This window comes from Aquila chrysaetos, chromosome 21 (assembly GCF_900496995.4).
Source record: "Aquila chrysaetos chrysaetos chromosome 21, bAquChr1.4, whole genome shotgun sequence".
NCBI classification, from domain to species: Eukaryota; Metazoa; Chordata; class Aves; order Accipitriformes; family Accipitridae; genus Aquila; species Aquila chrysaetos.
This window is the reverse complement of record NC_044024.1, coordinates 22,567,995-22,588,177: the sequence shown is the minus strand read 5'-3', so window position 1 is coordinate 22,588,177 and position 20,183 is coordinate 22,567,995. Positions and strand designations below refer to the sequence as shown.

At 45.0% G+C, this 20,183-nt stretch overlaps 1 long non-coding RNA gene across 3 annotated transcripts in view; it reads right to left on the bottom strand.

The window, feature by feature from the left end:
- The window catches only part of LOC115333502, a 98,597-nt gene that overhangs the window by 21,163 nt on the left and 57,251 nt on the right, over positions 1-20,183 (bottom strand). For all 3 annotated transcript variants that reach the window (XR_003920819.1, XR_003920820.1, XR_003920818.1), the window contains exon 2: positions 4,071-4,207. This is a non-coding gene — a long non-coding RNA (uncharacterized LOC115333502). The remainder of the gene's footprint in view (positions 1-4,070; positions 4,208-20,183) is intronic.

Below are 20,183 nucleotides of genomic sequence, written 5' to 3'. Positions count from 1 at the left end.
ATTACCTACATGTCAAAGTACAGAATTCAGTCTCAGAATGAATGATGATTAGTAGGGAAATGACAAAATGAACATCTACATTGATTCTGCCTGGTTTGATGCTCTGTCATGCTACTTCACCTGCCTGCGCAGCTACCGAGCTGTGTGGCTGAGGGCACGTTCCTGTGCAAAATACGTGGGAATGCTATGTAGAGCCAGCTGCCTCCAGGGGCACGGTCAGGCCCCGGCTCCGCTTGGGAACTGTAATAGAATGAGTAAAGCTTTTAGGCTGATGATATGTTTGTGACGTGACAGGAATGTTGTATGAACGACTTCGTATGTCAAAGCCATCTCTGTTTTATCCATGTATATATCCATGGTATTACAGCCAAGCTTTTGCTTTTTAAGGAATCAGACTTTCAATCTGACTGATGGTGTGGGATTACAGATCCCAATCTACTCCAAACAATAAATTTTCTTGTTATTCTGTAGCTAAGAAGCAGCACCAGGCTTTGCACTAAGTACAGTAGCGGGTCAGCATCCTCCAAAGCATGTAATGCACCATCTGTGCTGGGTTTATAAAGAACAAACTGGAATTGCATGTTGCTGGGGATGCAGCGGGAATAACTGGCATTTTCGAGAGCGTTTCTAAGCACTGTCCACCGAGGGTTTCGCAATCCTTCGCTGCTAGGGAAGGACGCTAGCTGTTTTACTGCAAATACGATCTCCCCAAAACTGCAGGTACAAATTGTAAAACTGTGTTTATTTGTCTGAATCTCTTACCTTTGCTATGGAAATGAGAGACATGGTATTTCTTAAATGCTTTTAATGTTCACCTCCTTTTTTTTCCAGCTCTCTCAAGGCAAAAATGCATCCTGGTGAAGATTTGCACCTTCTCATTTCAGAGCCACAGTAATTTGTTACCTCTTGCAGGTTTGCCAGGGTCTCTGTGCTCAGCCCTTTCCACAGGCTGGGCAGGGCAGCAGCAATGGCTCAAAAATGTTTCCCCGTTCCAAGACCTCCCCCCAGTGCCCATTTCCAAACCTTCCTCCAGCACCTCCCTGTCGACACACCAGCCAAAGCCAGTCTGGTGGCATGTGTGTTTTCTGAGGGACATGGAGCACTTTCCTTTTCTTTCAGTACTGGTTACAGCAGCAACAAAAAAAATCTTCAAGACAGGAACACTGTGGTTCTTTTATTTTTCATTTAGGAGCACATATAAAAAAGTTAAACCCTTGCAGAAGCACTTGCTTCATAAAGAAAACATCAGTGCTTGAAAAAGTGCTCTGGTCTGGGGCATCTTGACAAGCATGTGTCACCGCTGCCTACCTCTGCAGCTCACAGCTGGGGAGAAGAGTTGGTAATCGCATTTTGAGCTGAGATGAGGGCTGTGCGCACACAGGGCTTCGTACACATGCGCTTTCTTGCCCTGTTGCTATAATAGCAAAAAGCTGTAAAGTATGCAGTTAGAGCCTATCTGGCTTTTGTACCCATTGTACAGCTGAAGGGGAACAGACACACATTTTTGCTAGGATCTAGGTTTTTCAGAATAAACCATGGTACTAAATTGTCTTATAAATAACCTCTAAGAATTCAGGCTCCAAGAGACTCAGTGGTATCTTCCTGGCTGGCCCTGGAAGTCAGTGGAAGTTAACTTCAGAAAAGAAGTTTTAGTCTCTTTTTTTCATCTGAAGAAGCATTAAGAGGATATATTGGTATGATTGCTTCTCTTTTTAGCTCACTTTTACAAAAGCTGTGAAGCTTTTATTCATGAAGCAGCTACTCAGAGGGTGTGTATGTGTGCATTCAAGCCTTTGCAAGTTCATAGGAAATCAGAAAGTAGGTGGCCCTTGCCCACAGCACGGGTTGCCCTGGGCGGTGATGCCGAACAAGTAACAGCCATCATCCATGCCAGCAGGGCCAGGGCTCCTCTTACCTATACAACAGCCACCCAGCATCTCCTTTGAATCAGTGGGATTTTTCCCTAGAACTGTGTAACTGAGGCTAAAAAAAAAAAAAAAAAAAAAAACCAAACCAAAAACATTCCAGACTGTTTTCTGAACTGGTATAAATTGGAACAACCCCAGTGACCCACCACAGGCTTATTACAGGTGTAACCGAAAGCAGTACTTGATCCAAGGGTTTAGTGACTGGATTGATCCAGACTGGAAATGCTTGGAAATAGTTTAGCTCAGCCACTTAAGAGGAAGTACCTCTTCCTCCTAAAGACAGTGATTTTTAAGGCAGGTTTTATATTGGCTGGGTTGATACTGTATCACATTCACTGCAAACACTGCAGAAGTGTGAAGAGAGCAGCAGGTTTGAACAAATAAGTCATTTACAGAGGTGGAAGTCACTGCTGTCGTTATCTCAGAACGTCCTTTGTCACTGGCTGTTTCTTCATCCTGAGCAAGAGCTGGTCTGTCTAGATGAATGGTCTGAGCAGAGCTTTGTTGAGCCGTATTGCCCAGGTCGTTCTAATGTCAACTTGACGCTGGCTGACCTGGACATTTGATAGCTTTTCCACCATCAGTCACTCCTGTGCAGCCCAGGCCGCAGGGTTTTTTTGAGTCAAAGGTATTTTAGCACGTCTTAAAGTGGAATTGCTTTCCATGTATTTGTGCTATCACACTAGTTCCTTGTTTTCTGTTTGGAATCTGGATAAATGCAAAGTGCCATTTGCTGTATTTTAACTCCCCAGCAGCCAGACCAGTGCTTTTCCTGTGCCATAAATGCACAGCCTTCCAGCACGCTCTGGTCCCCATCCAAACCTCAGCTGACATGAAAGTGTGCAGTTTTTAGAGCCTCACAGGCCCAAATCCAGCAAAGGACAAGACAGGCAAATTGCACTAATAGTGCAATTGTAAAAAAAATCTGTCACTTGCTGTCTTATCTGACCGAAAACACACCATTTGTATTTCACAATTTATTTTTCAGTTTGGCTGGAGCCAAGCTCTGTTGTGTTGGTGTCCATGGCCAGCTGCGGAGAGCCCTCACACTCCCAGGGGACACCCAAATGACACAAAAGCCTGTGGCAGCCACCAAGAGCCCTACTCCAACAGGCAAAAGCACTGGTGCCCGTTACGTGGGTGGGTGCTGTGTGTACGCACAAGGTGGGTCAGGAAGAGGGAGGGTTCTCTCGTCCTGTCAAGGGGAGCTGTAACCATGCTGCCACCTGCCTTAACAAAGCCCTTATCCTACAGGCTGGTTTTTGAGGGCATATGTGACCAACGCACTGATTTCCTCAAAGTTTCACTCCCCCACAGATACAGGGCAGCGAGAGAGGAGTCCCTGGCCAGCCCTGCTGCTGCGGTGGTTTCACGCTATACAAAGGAAATCCAGAGTCTTTGGACCAGGAAAAGAAAATAGGAGCAAATACAATAAATACTCGTAGCTGTGGTGAGAGCCAAGACGGGTGACATGGTCTCTGGTTCTGCTCCCAGGACGGTTTGTGCCCGTTCTCTAAGGACTGTGAGTGTGCAGGCTCCCCAGAAAGCCACCGCGTTTGGTCCTGCCGAATCGCCACCTGAAGGCATCTGCTGTTTGCCGGTGACAGTAAAGGTGACTGCAAAGGTGATGCTAAATGGCCTTTGACATACAAGGTACGTATCCTGCCTGCAGCACCTGCCCCAGCCTGGATTCCGGCTGCGGTACTCGCAGCCTGCTTGTCAGGTGCGGGCAGGATCGCCGGGGGCAAAAGGAAACGGATGGAGAAAAGCAAGAAATTTTTGTATGCCGCAGGGAAGGGGCTGACTAACGGCATGTGGCCTGCCTGCTGCAGGCAGCGCCGGCTGTGCGTGCTGCCGGCTGGCTGCGGAGGCGAGCGCGCAGCCAAATTGCTCAAGGATGTGTCATGCTGTTGTTATCGGTGTTGCTAGCGCAGTTACACTGGCCTTATTTTTACTGCCTGGATGTACCATTAAACAAAAGTTTGATTTTGTTGCCTGATTACAGATGAGTGGTTTCAGCCTCGCACATAATTTAGTGCTACCCAGGGGCTCCATTAATGACATCCCTCGAGAGGGAGAAGTTGTTTGTTGTGTGCGGATACGATGTGGTTTTATGCTGGAGCGGGTGGTAACAACACTTACCTGGCAAAAGGAAAGAGGCAGTTGGGTTTTCCCATCCACTTCTTGCACCTTGGGCATGCTGACCCTGCAGATTTACCAAGACATGCGAAACCGGACTGCAGAATTTGAGGTAGCAGAGACTGTGTTCATGTTGTCTCCTGGGGGGGTGAAAAAGAAATCAGAGCACATACCCAAGAGGCAGCACCCACCAAAGCCCACGTTCATTGTTAAAGTGTTCCTTCACACTCCCCAGACAGACCCATTTTGAGTTAGAGACTAGAAGCAGGATCAGGACCTAACGGGGATGTTTTACAGTTCGGGAATAACAGGTCCCCAAAAAGCCAGAGATAACAACCTTGGGGGAGAGCATTGTGGAGACTGCTCAGCCCTGGTTTTTGCCCTGACTCTGTAATTCTTTTGGCTTTTCATGAAAAGGCATGTTAGTAATACCCAGTCATGTAGAGGGTTAAAGGCCATACTTATCCTGCACCAAACACAAACAAAAAGCTTTTGCTGGAAGAGAAAGGCTGATATAAACTGCTGTAGAAATGCCAGTTTGAATTCCACTCCCCTCCGGTTATAATTCCTGTGCTATTCCCAGGCTAGAGGATGAGAAATTCAAGGAGGGCAGCAGAAAAAGGGCATTGCTTTCAGTGATAGGCATTATTTATATTATATTTATATTATTATAGGCATTATATATACCTGCCAGGATCTGTTCACTTGGATCTGCTGTACGGCCACTGCCAGGTGTGCAAAGAGTTTGAAGACCAACAGAAATATTATGATGGGCTATCCTTGTGCCAATGGAAACAGATGGTTTAAATAAATAACCATGTCTCTGCAGTGTTTCTATCCAAACACTGCAGTGGAGCCCCTTCAAGTGAAACTAAGCATAAAAAAACCAGCTAGCAAAGCCGATTGCAGTTACTGTCCCTGTCCGGTCTAGCAGAGCGCTCAGAGCAAACAGCAGGCAGATTGCAGGCTAAGTGGACTGTAAAAAGACTTAGCAAATGAAGGCAATATTAATGACATAGTAACGCTTGCCTAAGTAAAATATATTGATTTTTTTTTTTTTTAAATTTTTAAATTGTTCCTCTTGACTTATGGCTCATATCAACTTAAAGCTGCTCGAAGAAGCATTGTTATGATTTGGCTCCCAAGAATAGAGTTCAGTGCTAAAGCTAGTGAATGATTAGACTGGAAGACTAAGGTGGTGGGAAGAGGGTGCTGTATTAGGGGACATCATTTCAAGCATGCCAGTGTAAGACATTTCAGCAGTATTTGAAAGGAACAAAAAAGTTGAGGGCTTACAAAATGAACAAAGCTGGTACTGATCAAAGGGAATCCCGTGCAGAGACCACAGTGTCTGCAGGCGCCGGGGACCCTGCGCAGCACAGGCGAAAGCCTCTTTATGCCTAGTGAACACCTGCCTCTTACCGCCTGGCTGGATGCTCCTAAGGGCCACCCCAAACTGCCGCAGGGGACATTGGTAACACCACCACCCCTCTCTGAAGAAGCAGTAAGCATTTCTAGCCGGATGGTCCTGGAGAGACTGACACACAGCTGGCCCCAAAGAGCAGCCCAGGCCTGGGGCAGCTGCCCAACACCGTGTGTTCCCAGCCCATCCTCGGTGACCCCGTGGCCAGCCCCGTCCCTTGGCCAGCCAGCTCACTGCCTCCTGGCCCCGCAGCCTGGGGAGATGCCAGAAGCCATGTCCTCCACCTGCTTTCCTGTTTTACTTCCTTGTTCTATAGCCCATCCACCTGCTCCCCTCTTGCCGGTCACCCTGTGCAACGTGTCTAAATAGTCCCAGCCAAGCCCGCCATCGCAGCCCCTTTTCCCAGAGCTGGCCATAAGGGACCGCCGGACTGGCCAACCTGCCACGTGTCCATCCGAACCGAACCGAGCCCCGGCTGCAGCCACTGCCAACCCCAGCACCAGGGTTTCTGCAGAGCCTTCAGCCAGGGCTGGCCTGGGCAGCAGCTCGGAGGGGTCCTGCTCCCATCCTTCTGGATAGCTTTACACTTACAAATTGATGTATTTCTTCCCTTCTTATTTTCTTTTTTCCCTCCCTCTTTCTTGTTTTCCTTCCTCTCCTTCCTTTCTTTCCTTTCCTCTTTGCTTTTTTTTGTTTTCCTTTTGTATTTAATTCATTGCCTTCTCACTTTCCAGACACATCTTCCTAGTACAGCCTGTTCAGAAAATGTAGACTTCTGTCATCGCCCTATGTTTCCCTGATCTGACCAGCGCTGAGCATTGTAAAGCCTTGATTGGTGAGGTGATTCACAAGCTCCTCTGCTTTCTACTTGTGATTTTTAACATGTGCTGCAATTTACGGGCAAAATTTCTTCTTTCTTGTTATCTGCCAGCCCGATGACATTACAGAAATAAAGCTCAGTGTGTGCATTCATTTGTGACAAGGACGTTGCTGTAATGTTAGTGATTGGCCATTAGTTCTGCAATGTTGTAACGGCTGAAACAAAGCCATGAGCAAGTCATTTAAACCGCAGCATTTCTTCCAGTGACATTATTTCTTGTTATTCGTGTAATGGTGCCTAGAAGCCTAGCACAGATTAGGAAAGCACTGTGCTTGGGCGCTGTGCGCACACCCACACTCCCTGCCCCATTCATTTTAGTAATGAGAAAAATCAGCACACCGGCGCACCAAGATGTGAGGGGGGTCCTGACACTGCTCAGCATGGGGGGCACACTGCAACTCTTTATTTCACCTCTTATTTCCCCCCATATCTCTTCTCACCTTACCCCACTGCCCAGGTGCTAGAGTAGAAGCAGTTAAGATTGCACCTGAAGCCTGCATTAAGGACATCCCTAACTTCAGTTGTTTGGGTCCCATGGCTTGATTCAAATGCAATTGAGAAGCAGTAAATAGCATAATTAGAGCTCTTTTGAATTCAAAATTAGTCTGATGGAGCCTGGATCCCAGCTAGATAGGACATCTCTGGAATGTTTTGGGAGCAATGGCCAAGGCAGGAGCACAGCAGCCCTTTCCTAACGTTTTAATAATTTCTCTTTGCATGTAATGATTTCTCTTTTTGCTTTCCATTTTTTTTGTTTTCGTGCCAGCAGCCAGTGCAGGTGCAGAGAGGACTGTATCATCCTGGCCAGGCAGTGCCAGCTCTGCTCCACAGCCTCCTCATTTCACCTTCTCTCGCTGGAGAAAGCAGTGAGATAAGGGGCCCTTTGGTTTGCAGGGCTCTTGGCTTTCATTTGCAAACTCCATTCCAGCCCACTCCCTGCTAGCTATCGTCTCATATCCTGCATTAATCATTGTCATTCTCCACTTCCAACTGGACCATGGTGCCTCCCCGCATCCAGTTCTCAAGCATTTGTCTGTGCACATGCTTCCAGACCTGGGGCAGGTTTCCACAAACATCTGCAAAGCTCCCTCCTTAAAAACTGTCTCTTGCTATGGTAAGAGGCTGTTATCTCTCCTGCTTTTCCTCCTGAGCATTTTCTCTCACTCTTCCTCTGCCTCTTACTGTGGCTAAGTTTCCATTAAGCAGTCCCAGGCAGGCATAGATGTGTTATGAGTGCTGTATATCAGCAGTGAGCCAGGCATAGAGGTTAAAACTGCTATTGCTGGTGGTGGGAAAAGGCATCGTTTCCAGGAGTGATGGACGTGGCCGTACCCAGTGGTACTGAGCTGCTGATGCACGTGGCACTTTGTGAAAGACATTTGTAAGCTCTTGATCGTAGGAATAAAACCTGAGCTCCGCTGCTATGAGTGAACAGCACTGAGCAATCAGTTAGGAGCTATGACAACAAAATGACAGCAGTGAGGGGAAAAAAAATGTATCTCAACTAGATAGCAAGCAGAACTCCCTAAGGACAACCATTTTAATGGAAGCAATGATACTGAGCAAACCTCCTCTTATGAGCTGCTAAGAACCAGCCAGACACAAATCATAGAGTCATTTAGGTTGGAGAAGACCTTTAAGATCAAATCCATGGCCCTGGCCCATCTCTCCTCATTCCCTGGGCTGCAGCAATGGTTTCCCCCCACATTTCTTCCATGCAAAAGTTTCTGTTACCAATACTGCACTGCCAGCTCTAGCATCCTAGAGAGAAATACCATGTATTCAACAGTATGCCTTGCTGGCCATAATGGTAAGGGCACTCACACTGCTCCCAGGAAAGGTGCTAGAGCTTTATTCTCCCCAGGCAAAGCCCCACTGAAGATAAACTGAACCAAATCTGGCAGCAGCAGCACAGGAAGAGGCTCCTTCAAAGTGTACTGAAGTCTATGGGGAATTTTCCTCTGGATTAATCATTAGGCTTTTGCAGTCTGCCGAGTGAGAAGCTGGGTCAGGTGTTTGTTCTTTCTGGGTGTGATGTACCCACATATTCCCAGTTTTATTGAGGCTGTATACCAGCTACTCCCCCTTCAGCCTCACTTCTCTAGAGTCAGTCAGGGTTTTACTGTTGGCTTGCAGGATTTCAGCCTTTCTTGGGAAATAAAACTCCAGTCCAAGCACCGCATGTATTTCGGGGCAGCTTTACTACTTACTGGGGAAGAAAACCCCACCCTACCTGAAATGCTCCAGAAAGAATATGGTTGCTTAGGCAGCAGCATGGCTGCCTGGGAAGGCTGGTATCTCAAGTGTACTTCACTGAGCTAAAAATAAGTTTATTAAAGGAAAACAAAGTCTACATCCAACAAAGATGTGAGAAGGATAATGGCAAAGAGATGAATCCACAACGAAACAGGAGAAAGCCCCTTTTCCTAGACTGTATGCTGAAACCACAGAAAGAGTGAGGTTCTGCTACTGAGAAATAAAAGGGGTTTAGGAACTGAGTGTATTATAAATAATATTCTCAGGAAACCCTTGACTACAGCAAAGTTCACATTAACAACACAGAATTAAAAGAAGGGGTTACATCACATGAGCCTGACTCATGATTGTACTAAATTCTTAGACAATTAATCCTTATGCTTGGGGCTGTTCCTCTGGTCTGTACTTAAGCAAAGCTGTCTCGTACTTGCCCTGCGAGGCACATCTAAAATTAGTCACATTGGCTGGTTAAGAGTTGCACAATCTAGCCACAAATTAGCAGATCCAGTGGATGATGCTTGACATTGTGCAAAAGTCCTTAGTTCCCACTCAAATATAAAGCTGGTCTGGAGACTAGAACTTGGCAGAAAAACAAGTGAAACCTCAAAATAGTATGTGGCTGCATGCTCTCAGTACTGAAAGTGCTAGCTAAATGATTTAATTAGCTTGTGTTAATGAAAAGCAAATTTTTAATGCTCTTTCCTCCAGATTTTCATCTTGCCAAATGTTAAGATAATGCATTTTCAGATGCTTCAACTCTTCCTAAACCCCAAATAGTTGGAAGCTTCACAGTAGCAATAATCACAAGTGTCAGTACTCTGTCCATCCTCATAAATGAAGGTTGTTCTCTCACACCGCTCAGAGAAACACATGTTGAAAAGCGACGGGAAGAAACAACCTTGGTCCATGGCTCATGGTTGCCATTTCCATTGTGCTCAGTTAGAAAGACCCTCAATGGAGCCGCATTTTCAGCATCAAACTGCTTTTCAAAATCAAAGCTTTACATGGAGATGACCCAAACCGGCCAACTAGTTGACAGCTGCCCAGCAAAAAATACCTGGTGGATGCGGCATGGGGAGAACACCCATGAAAGTTAAATTTAGATTTCATTTCAGTGAGGGAAACACCCATTGCCTGCCAGTGCTGTGCCTGCTCATCGAGCCTTGTTTCCATCAGAAGTAAGGAAGGACACATTCCTTCCCACACAGCAACCCTTTTTTATTAAAGCCCATCTCCACTTAAAATAAAACGGGAGAAAAAAATTGTTTTCTTTCAAATTGAGCAATCTGCACTGTTTTTTTCCTCTCTCTCTAGGAGCGTCATTCTTATCTTCTGGATTTGCATTAGAGTTTTAGAGAGAAAGCAGGGGCAATAGCATCTTTGGCTTAAGATGTCCAGGCAAAGATGCCAAGAAAGTAATGCCAAACCATTACAATGGGTTAACCTTTGAAGCCATTCCCTTTGTATGCTGCACTGCTGATTTGATTTCTCAACTATACAGCTGTGTTCAAAAAAACACCTGGAAAATATTCTCAAGGGAAGCATTCATGCCAAAAGAGGGCCTGTATTGTAGCCAGAGCTTCTTGAAATCAATACAAAAAATAAATACCATTGGAAGTGTTTTTGAAAGGAGACACACTTTGTATGACAACAACTCCATTTCATTTCTAAGTCCCAATTCTCTCACTAGCATTCATCTATGACAATAGATTGATGAGGGTTTTTTTGACAAAAAAATATAAATTCACTGACTTGGGCTGCTCCCTGTTATTCTGTTCTAATTGCCCCCTAGGTGTTTGTTATTGATGGGGAAAAAAGTTGCCCTTTTCTTTTTCACAGAGTCCTAGAAATGCAGAAAGTTTGTACTTTTAATGCGTACCAAATTCAGCAGAACAGGAAAGAATCTGATTTTTTTTGCTTTCAGGCAACTTACTTAGGCTATATCAGTATTTTCATTTATGTGTGCAAGTGGCAGCCTTGTCTTCCATACTTATGCTTTGTACTTGCAGTTCATAAAAAGCAGAGAAGAGAGAGTGCTTTAAGTGGCTGCAAACAAATTTTGTGAAATCAATTAGCACATTAATGAATTAAAGTGTTACCATTTCACATTTCTTCTCCTTGATAATGCCAAACAGTTGAATTGGAAGGCAAAGATTTTCATGGTTTGTTATTGCTGTGAGCTTTGCTAATTATTTTTTCTTATGTTGTTGTCCCAGGAAATGGCCATCAAACAGTGGTGAGGAGAGAAAAATACAAAGTAGGGCTTATTCACCACATGTGTGAGACACTTGGTAAAACCCAGGGAAAAGGGGTTCCAGATGGGAACCAATATACCAAAGCCCTTCTGGGTCCTGTTATTGCCCCAAATGTAGGAACATGGATGCTGCCGAAGAAAGCAGCTGAGGAGCAGGAGGGAAGGAAGGAGGATTGATTTGGGAGGAGAGGCAAAATATCTGTCCAGCGCTTGCCTAATATATCATTGTCATATTAATGAATTCTACATTGAGTAAGTAAGTCAGAGGTGAAAAGGGAGAAGGGAGCTAAGCACAGGGAGGAATGAGGAATTCCTAATCCAAACCCAGCTCTTCCACCTACTCAGTTTTCTAATGACAAGGCTGCAAAATATACAGTGAATCATATTTCCCTTCACTTTCCCTTTTACTCTACAGCCTCCCTCCATGTATTTCACTGCTAGGGGTGAGCAGTGGTGCCAGGAAACCAGACTTAAACAGAAGGTTATTGCTCCATGATTCTTACAGACATGTGGGTTTGGGGGTGGTGGGGGGGTGTGGGGGTTGTCTTCTCATATTTAGGATTTTAAATAAATAAATAAAAACTATTTAAATGCTTAGAATAGAGTTGTTTCCACCTAGATACTCTCATCAAACTCATCCAGTGGAGCATCCACAAATGTATTTCAGCTGGAAGTAAGATGCAGAGAATCCATAGGGATTTCACCACATCATAATAATATTTTCATTTCAGTGGACACATGCATCATATCTATCATACAGATACAAGTATCATTCTCTCTATGACACCGAGTAAGATGATACTTCCAAGAGTCAATGGCCAAGCAGCTGCAGAGACCTCCAGAATAAGCACATAACTCTCTTACAGCAGTAACACAATACCTTTGTCCATCCCAGAGTCAAGGATCAGAATATACACAGGCATAAAAGTGTATGAATTCCCTTCTCCAGCCAGGCATTACCCTTAGGTCCTCATTTTTGCTGAGAGCCAAACTCAGAGGGAGCCAGGAGCTGATGTGGGAGAGGTAGGAGGTGTAACAGAAAGATGTGTGGGTGATTGTGGGGAGGGGAAAAGGGGGGAGGGAGAGTGGTGTTCAGTGGTGTTTAATTTCTTCAACTCTGATTAAGAGTCTTCTAGTTTCTATTACAGCTCTTCTTTTAAATGGTTTGGAAACTAGGAATGGGGGAGAAGAGACTTCCAATAGCTACTTCCTAAAAGATGATGACTCAGAAGAACTGTCACTGGGGGATTTTGATTGAAAAATCTGCATGACATAGCAGATTATTTTGTTGAAATTGTTATTTCAAAATAACAAGAAGAAAACCAAATATCCTTATGTTATTGTAGCAAACAGGTTAGTGAGCAAGCACACATCTGGTCTAAAAATGCTTCCTAAGGCAAAAGCTTTGCAAATGAGATGATAGACTCACTACATGACAAGGAAAACACCTGCATTTGTCTTGCAGGTCCCCCAACTCTTACCAACCTTGTACTATTTTATGTTCTTCTTAGGATCTTAGATTGCAAAATGAAATTTCAAAGGTTCATATATCAAGAATATTAGCAAAAAGAACTTCAGGATATCATGCCAGAAATAATGATTAAAAGGTCACAATTTGCAACATAGCCTATTATTTTGTGGTACTAAGTTCAGTAGGCCAAAAATAAGCACTTTTTTCCTATCCATGCTGCAGCCATTTCTACTTGCAGTAGTATGAAAAGCCAGAGCATCAGAAAGAAACAAACACTAGAGGTTAGATGTGAGTGGAGGGACACATTGTCCTCTGCAGCACAGGAAGAGGACAGAAGCAGAGGAGAGGGTAACAAAACAACGCAATTGCCTGGCTGGGATATTTAAAGGGTGCAAGCTGTTAATACAGATGTGATGCAAAAGACAGAACATAGTTACAAAGATGGCTATAAATAGCAAAATATAGATATAATAAAATAAACATCTCATACAGTCAAGTTGCAAAAGATAGGAAGGCTGTCATACGGACAGGGGGAATCTGTTGACCACCTGCGGACACAGCAGGACCGTGCTGAGTGCTTTGGACTCCTGCACCCGGCGTGCATCAGCTTTTGAAGCTGCCTAGGTACCTCCACGCAGCATCTAACATAACATGTAGCACACCAATTGCCAGCTCTTTACAGCCACGTGCCGCAGGAGATAATTATCCCCCACCGGCAGCACTGCCTGACCCGCTTTGGGAAACGCCGAGCCTGGTGCACAGGGGCCAGTTAGCAGGTGCTGCACGCAGCTTGGTTTTTTGAGTAACACTTCCCGCATGGGGTAGGGGGAGGAGAGCTCCCCCCCAGCTATTTCGATTGCAGCGGCAGATGGAGGAGACAGGTTGTACTTTCTCAGGAAACACTTCAGCAATGAGAGGAAGGGTGTGATCCTGACTTACAGAGCAAGGAACTGTTCCTGAACTGTGTAAACAAGAGTAAGGAGCAAGGCACTGTCCTTTATTTTAGCGGGGAAATAAAATTAATCTTTCTTACCATTGGCCATCTTGAACTTTCCAGGTGAGCTAACACCTGACTTCTCTCTTTCTCGGAGGGGCTTGATATTCAGAAGTTTAGCACAGACCTACTTTGATACATGTAATAGAAAATAAAAAGGAAATTGTATACAGTGTTTTGAAAGGATTAGTGATGAATGGGATGGACTCAGCACCGCAGCAACCAGGGAGCAACAGTTACATGTCAGGGAAGGGGTTCCCAGGCTCCCAGCAAGATTGGGTTTGAAGCAGTCTGCAAAAAAGGCCTCTTTTTTTTTAACAGAAAGAATTGCAACCCCAGGAGGATTCCCATATACATATAATGTAATACATGTATATAAAAATAGGACCAATGGGGAGGGAAAGGAACCTAGATGCTCCTTTCGTGTGGAGGACCCATCGCGTGTGCAGAGACTTCCTCCTCTCCATTACCCTCTTTGAAAACTAGCTTAACATTATGCTCCTCTGCTCCACAATTAGCAATTTAGCTTAAGGAGGAGGCAAAAGGTATAAAAATGTGAAAAAATAGTTAATTAAATTTAAATTTAATTCATTCAAAATGAGCTCTGAAGCAAAATTGTGTCAATTACCCCTAACTTCTCGGCAGGCTAAATGCAGAGATAATTGGTGCTACAGCCAGACAGGCACAAACCCTTGTGAAAACCTGTGATGAAAGGCCAGATCCTGCCCTTCACTCCCAAGAAGGAAGACTGCGGTAGGAATGCCTTTGTGCACACACAGGTACAGCAGGTGCAGGACAGCAGCAATGCTTATTCTTTCTGCTCTGGAGCAAACACCTCTCTCTTGCAGGGTTTGGGGCCCCACAGCCCTGGCAGCCAGCGGGGAGCAAATGGGCTGGCTGGGGTGCCCCATGTTTGCCAGGATACCCCCAAAAAGGTAATCTCATTGTTTGTGTTCAAAAGCATTTAGTGAGTTGTGCTTCAAAAGAGCAAATACCCAAATGAGGAAGGCTCTGCTGGAAAGGGCCACAGACATGACCACAAAAGGTCCGTAGTGCATCAGATAAAGCTAACTGAAGATGATAAAAAGGTTCCTGGGGCTCTCTGGGAGCAGGTTGCAAGGACAGCTGTGAGGTTTTTTTTGTTTTTCTTTTTTGCCTTACATCTGGTTTATATTCTAGAGGCACGGAAGCACCCTGTGTTAGATGTTAGCCATGGTTCCACATGGGTGATAAGGGGACAAGGGCAGATCACAGGCCTGCTTGTGCACACACGAAGATCCTTGCTGTGCCTGTACAAAAGATGTTTCCAAGAAAATGAAGGATAGGAAAGGCACCATGGCTTTTTCTTTTTTTTCAAAATAAAACCAAAAAGTAAGCACCTAGAGAAGAAATTTAAGACCCACTCCAAAGTCCTCAAAACAAGAGGAAGACTTTGGTCTCGCCTTTGGACAGGTTTAATTTGCAACCCAAGGACTAACAAGCCAATTTTGCAGCTCTCTGGGCTTTCACTACAGAGACCTCAAATCTTGCTGATGTGCATCTGGCTTTTTAATAGGTGAAATCTGCCATTAGAGAAGGCTAGACCTGCCTCCACTGTCCAGATTTCATAGGCTCCTTTTCCACAGTTTCCTCCCAGTTGCATGTACGACACATCTATTGTCAAGGCTCTTATTAATAAAATAGCACTGCTTCAAGGCTGCGCAGTGCTGTACCCATCTGAGCTTTTGTTATCTCGCCGTCCCTTAGGGCTCATTAAGGTCTGAATTAGCTGACTGTCCATGGCCCTAATTAGTACCTCAGCTCTCTGGGAAGCAGCCAGGGCTTTTTTAACCATTGCTCCTCACCCGTGGCATCAGCTCCCTTCTGTGATTTGGAGCGTACAATCTGCAACAGCTTTGAAACTAACCAAGATGATAGGCATTTATCCCCTTGCTGCTCTGAACTGCTTTTAATTATTATTATTTGTAATGGCCAACCCTGGAAAGTGCCCAGTGAGGGTGCATTGCAGGACACTATGGAAATGCAACTTGGTTTTGGTTTGTGAGGCTGTTCTTCCAAAGAGCAGAGGGAGGTTGCTAGGTACAAACACCTAGTGTGGTGCTTTATGATGGACAGGGTGAAATATGGGAAACACTCCACACAAGGGTATAGCCATATATAAGTCTCGGTCCTTGCAAACCAGAAGAGGAAGTCTTCGGTCTGTCATTTCTTGTGGACTTGGTGGAAAAAGCAAGGACCCCATGACTCTTGCAACTCCACTGCCATTGCTGTGGTTAGGCTAATCTGCACACACTGGGATATGGACCCTGAGAGTGAAGTTTAGGTGAGAAATATGAATTTCACCCTCACTGCAAAATTTTGAAGAAAAATGAAAAAAGATTTAATCTGTGTTGAATATGGAAAATGTTGAGTCTTTACTACAAGGCAACCACAAGTACAACATCAAATGTATCAGGGTTTCTGTGTGTGTGCACATAAAACAAGTATGTATGTAATTCAGCCTGGGAAACTACTAAAACTGATTATTGGCTGGATCTTGTTCTCAGCAATTTGTCAGAGGGCCTTATCAGAAATACCTCACTGCAGATCTAAGCTTCTCACTGAACCCAGTAAGACCAGAAGCATCCCATGCTGAGCGCTTTATAATGACCTCTAACAAACCACATAACAGCTCTGTGCCTTGATAGAAAAATGAGGGCAATACCTCAAGTGTGATGCAGTTTGGGATCCCCAAACAGCTGGCCTGTAACGACATTCCCAAAGTATCACTGTTTTTCAACAGGAATTTCTAGGCAAGTGTAAACATTACCTACTCATTGACCTCCACAGCACCTGGCACAGCTGGGGAAAGAGGAGTCCTACAAATAAGATGAAAATGTGTATCTGTATTCTCAGTACACTTTGGCAACCTGGGGACATGCTGGTTTCCTCAGAAGCATGTGGCAGTAATGCAGAAGGCTAAAGTGAGAACTATGCTGGAGGAGTTCAGGAGGTCTGGGTCACTCATGAGATCCAAAGGGATGACAAACACCAGCGAGGTAGCTGGGCTTTATACTGAGCATAGCTCCAAGGCTCTCACCGTACTACGGAAAAACATTTTGTGCTGCTTGCAAAAAGGGAACAGGCTGACAGTATCATAACATCTAGAAATAGCAGCAGCCATGCATGTTCCCTGCCTGTGCTCAGGGGAGGAAAAACCTGCTTGTTGAAAATAGCCACTGTGGCAATAGCAGAATTTCCCTTTGAAATACAAAGTTTATGACTGGGGAGCTGAGCCATAGGATCACCTGCACGAGCACAGAGGCAGACGTCGGTCTGATCAATGGCTGAGGAATGGGAGCCATAGGATCAAACAGTGATTCTAACTGTGGGGTCATCTGTTTGGGTAACTGGCACCATTTGCTCTGAGGACAACATGCTGCAGCGGTCTGTAAGCTGCAGACGGGTCTGTCAGACTGATGACTGCTTCCTACCAGAGTGGGTGGAAAGCCAGCCAAGAACAGGCCCAGGCTGCATCGAATTTATTAATTTGGATACAAAACCCTTCCCATCTCGCCTACATCACTGCTGCAGGCAGTGACCTCATGGCGTACTTGGCAGCCACCCAAGGGGACAGATCAGCTTCGTTTGCAAACTGTCAATCCAAGTGAAACGATGCGCTCGGGCGCTCCAGGATCAGACCTACGCTCCGTCCTGAGCTCTTAGCAACCGTCAATGAAACAAATGGCTCCTCTGCTTAAAAGCCTTCCAAGCTTATTCTTAAGAAAAAAGTCGTCCCATTCCCCAGGCCCCCTAGAGTGCCATAATCAGAAAGTGATCCAGTTTCATAACTGCACAGAAAAACAGCTGAGCGCTCAGGCCTATCACTGCAATGGAAAAAGCGTGCCTTGCTGAGAACATTAGGCCTGCACTCCCAGACTGTTAAAAAATCAGAAAAATATTCCATATGCCCTCCATAAATTTGAGAAAAGCCCTGCTGCAACTACTATTTCAGGAAGAATAAGGCTGGCCCAAACTTGCATTTTTTTTCTTCTTGACACAGCTTTGTCACACCAGAAAGATGACAAGCTGAACTTTCAGGAAGTGCGGTGCAACTTTGGCGCTGTTTACCCATCCAAGATTATGTTCAGATCCTGCTGGGTTCATAAAGTTCACCAAAAAGTCACAGTAGCTTTTATTCAATCCTAGAAACAAGTAAGAACAGAGACCTACATCTGCAGTCCCACCTTCTACAGCAGCACTGAGAAATGTTGGGAAATGATCTGGGCCCAGAACTTAGCTTCTCTTGGCTCTAACGCCAGGGTGAAGAAAGCCATACAAAACAGAGATGCAGACTTTCTCCTGTCAATGCTTCTACTTCTGCCAGCAGGTACATTAACAAGATCTCTGCAGATCTGTCTTTAAAAGAAAATACATATATTTATTTTTTAAAATAGCCTTGGAGTCAAATCTTTGTGTCCTGTAGAGGACACATCCGAGTAGTCCTGGATTCTCCAAGCAGAACACAAGATCTTTTTGCTATGGATCTTATGGTGTCTGTCCCATTTGCCTGGCAATCAATCTCTTGCTTTTTCACTCATTTGTAGTGGACAGCTGAAGATGGGGGCACTACTAAGTAATGCAAATTATTTATGTCTCTCTCTGTTAACCCCCACCTTTGGTTCATGAACTTGCTGTCTCTTACAGTAACTCTCCAAGACAGGAACGGATTTTTAGTGCAGTGCTTGCAGGACTTCATGAGGTCAGGCCCCATCTGCAACTGCAGGTGTCACAGCATTAGCAGAGGTCAGAACAGATTTTGGACGCAGCTTGCAGCGTATGCAGTCATGAGCTCACATTATGCATACAGCTCTGATTATCACAGAAGTCTAGGCCTTCTGCAATCAGGCCAGCTTATGGCTTTAGGCTTCCCACTTGAAATTAAGTTAAAAATAGTTGGCCTTTGTTTTACTGAAAGCTTGGGCAGTGATGACCTTTTGCGTCTGTTAAGCATCTCCTGCAACATGCCCCTTGACATTTAGAAGATGTGGTTCTCGGCTCCAACAAGCTGCTCTCACTTTGCTGTCTAGATTCTGATGGTTTTAGCCTGCAGTATTTTCTTTAGGACCAGACCTGCTGTGGAGCACCACTTTAGCAAGATCAAGCCATTCAGTCGGGGGGGAACCTTCCTCCGGCATTTCCAGCACATGCAGGTCTGGGTACAGCACCCTGTGCTATTCTCCACACCAGAAGCTGAGTTTTGTTCCCACTGTTTTCTTCTTAGAGACTTGGCTTTCTATCTTCTCCTGTAAGGCAGAGTTCCCATGCATCCTTGTAGCTCCATTAGGGATAAGCTGAGGCTCACACTATGTCTGAAGAAATGTGTTTCTTTCTTTCCATGCTTTGTACTCAGCAGAGGTGGGTAGTGTATGGCTACACCCAGGACACACACCTAAATAAAGAGCTATAGACAACCCTTACTCCCCACTGTAGGGTTCACCCTGTCCACCCAATACCCATCTCTCAGCAAACCAAAGACCTCCCTAATAGGAATTTTCAGGTCTTTCATTTAATCTGCTCTTCAAGAGATGAGCTGCCATGCAGACAATATTCCTTATACTGGCTGTTAATATTTAAAGTTTGGCCGAAGACTGGTGATAAACTTTCTTTTAAAAGAGCATTGCAGCACGTAAAATTTCACTAACAATGTATGTACTTTTGGTGGAAACACTAAAACCAGATGAACTACGCCATGGAGGCAGGCAGGAAAAGCTTGTGGTCTCAGACTTTGCAGGGAGCCATTGAGGGAGTCAGATGGAGAACATGGATATGAACAGGAAGAAGTTGAATGAAAATACAACAAGCCTCTATTTTTATTGACCACAGTAAGTGAAATGCAAAATGCAAAGGCACAGCATAGAAACTGCAGACTAACACCAGCCACAACAGTAGCAGATGCCCTAATTTTGTAATTTTAAAACATCTGTCAGTAAGAAGCGTTTCCTCAAAGCATCCAATTCAGAGGAGCATTTATGAAAGCAAAAAATGCACGTCAACTTCAACATGTCCACCCACAGTTCAAATTTCCCACCAGCTTGCATCTACTCAAAATAGTAGTCAGCAGTGGAGACTGAGGCACACAGAGGCTTCATGTCCCAGAGCAACCCAGTCTATGGCTAAAGTTGGTCCTGCTTTGAACAGCAGGGTAGATGAGGCAAGCTTCGGAGGTCCCTTCCAACCTGACAACACTCAGTTATCTGGTGAGGCTTTAGAAACTTGGTCTTTTGCTATTTTAAAATGTTGTGCTTGCTCCATGTTCTTCTGTTTCTTCTGTCTCTGCCTGAATGATAATACCAAGAAGTCTGGAGTGTTGTTTCCAAGCAGTTTATCTGCTTATTCTCCCATTTGTGGGAGGAGGTGTCCCAGCCATCAGAGGGAGATGGAAGTGCTGCATTACTGCCCTTCAGAGATGTTTTAACCAAGTTTACCAAGACACATGGAAAATGAACGATGCAACCCCCACAGCCAGGCTCCTGACAGAGCAGCCCAAGCAATCTGCCCCATCCAGCCCACACTGCAGCAGCACCTGCAGTGTCCCCATGGGCTAGAGACAGGCCTCAGCTGTGGGTCTGGGATAGAAATAAAACCAGACAGTGACCTTCAGGAAAGGATCCCCTGAGCACTGCAGCGGAGAGCTGCGATAGAGCCTTCTCATCCTGAGCCCATGCAATATTCGCTGCTGCAGTACTTGTGAATCAAAGTAAAGCAGTGAACTGGGAATGACTGCGAGAAGGATTATGAGTGGCTGCAAAAGAACTAAATTTGCTGAAGACTGTTTAGCTTCCCCAAGCCATCTTAT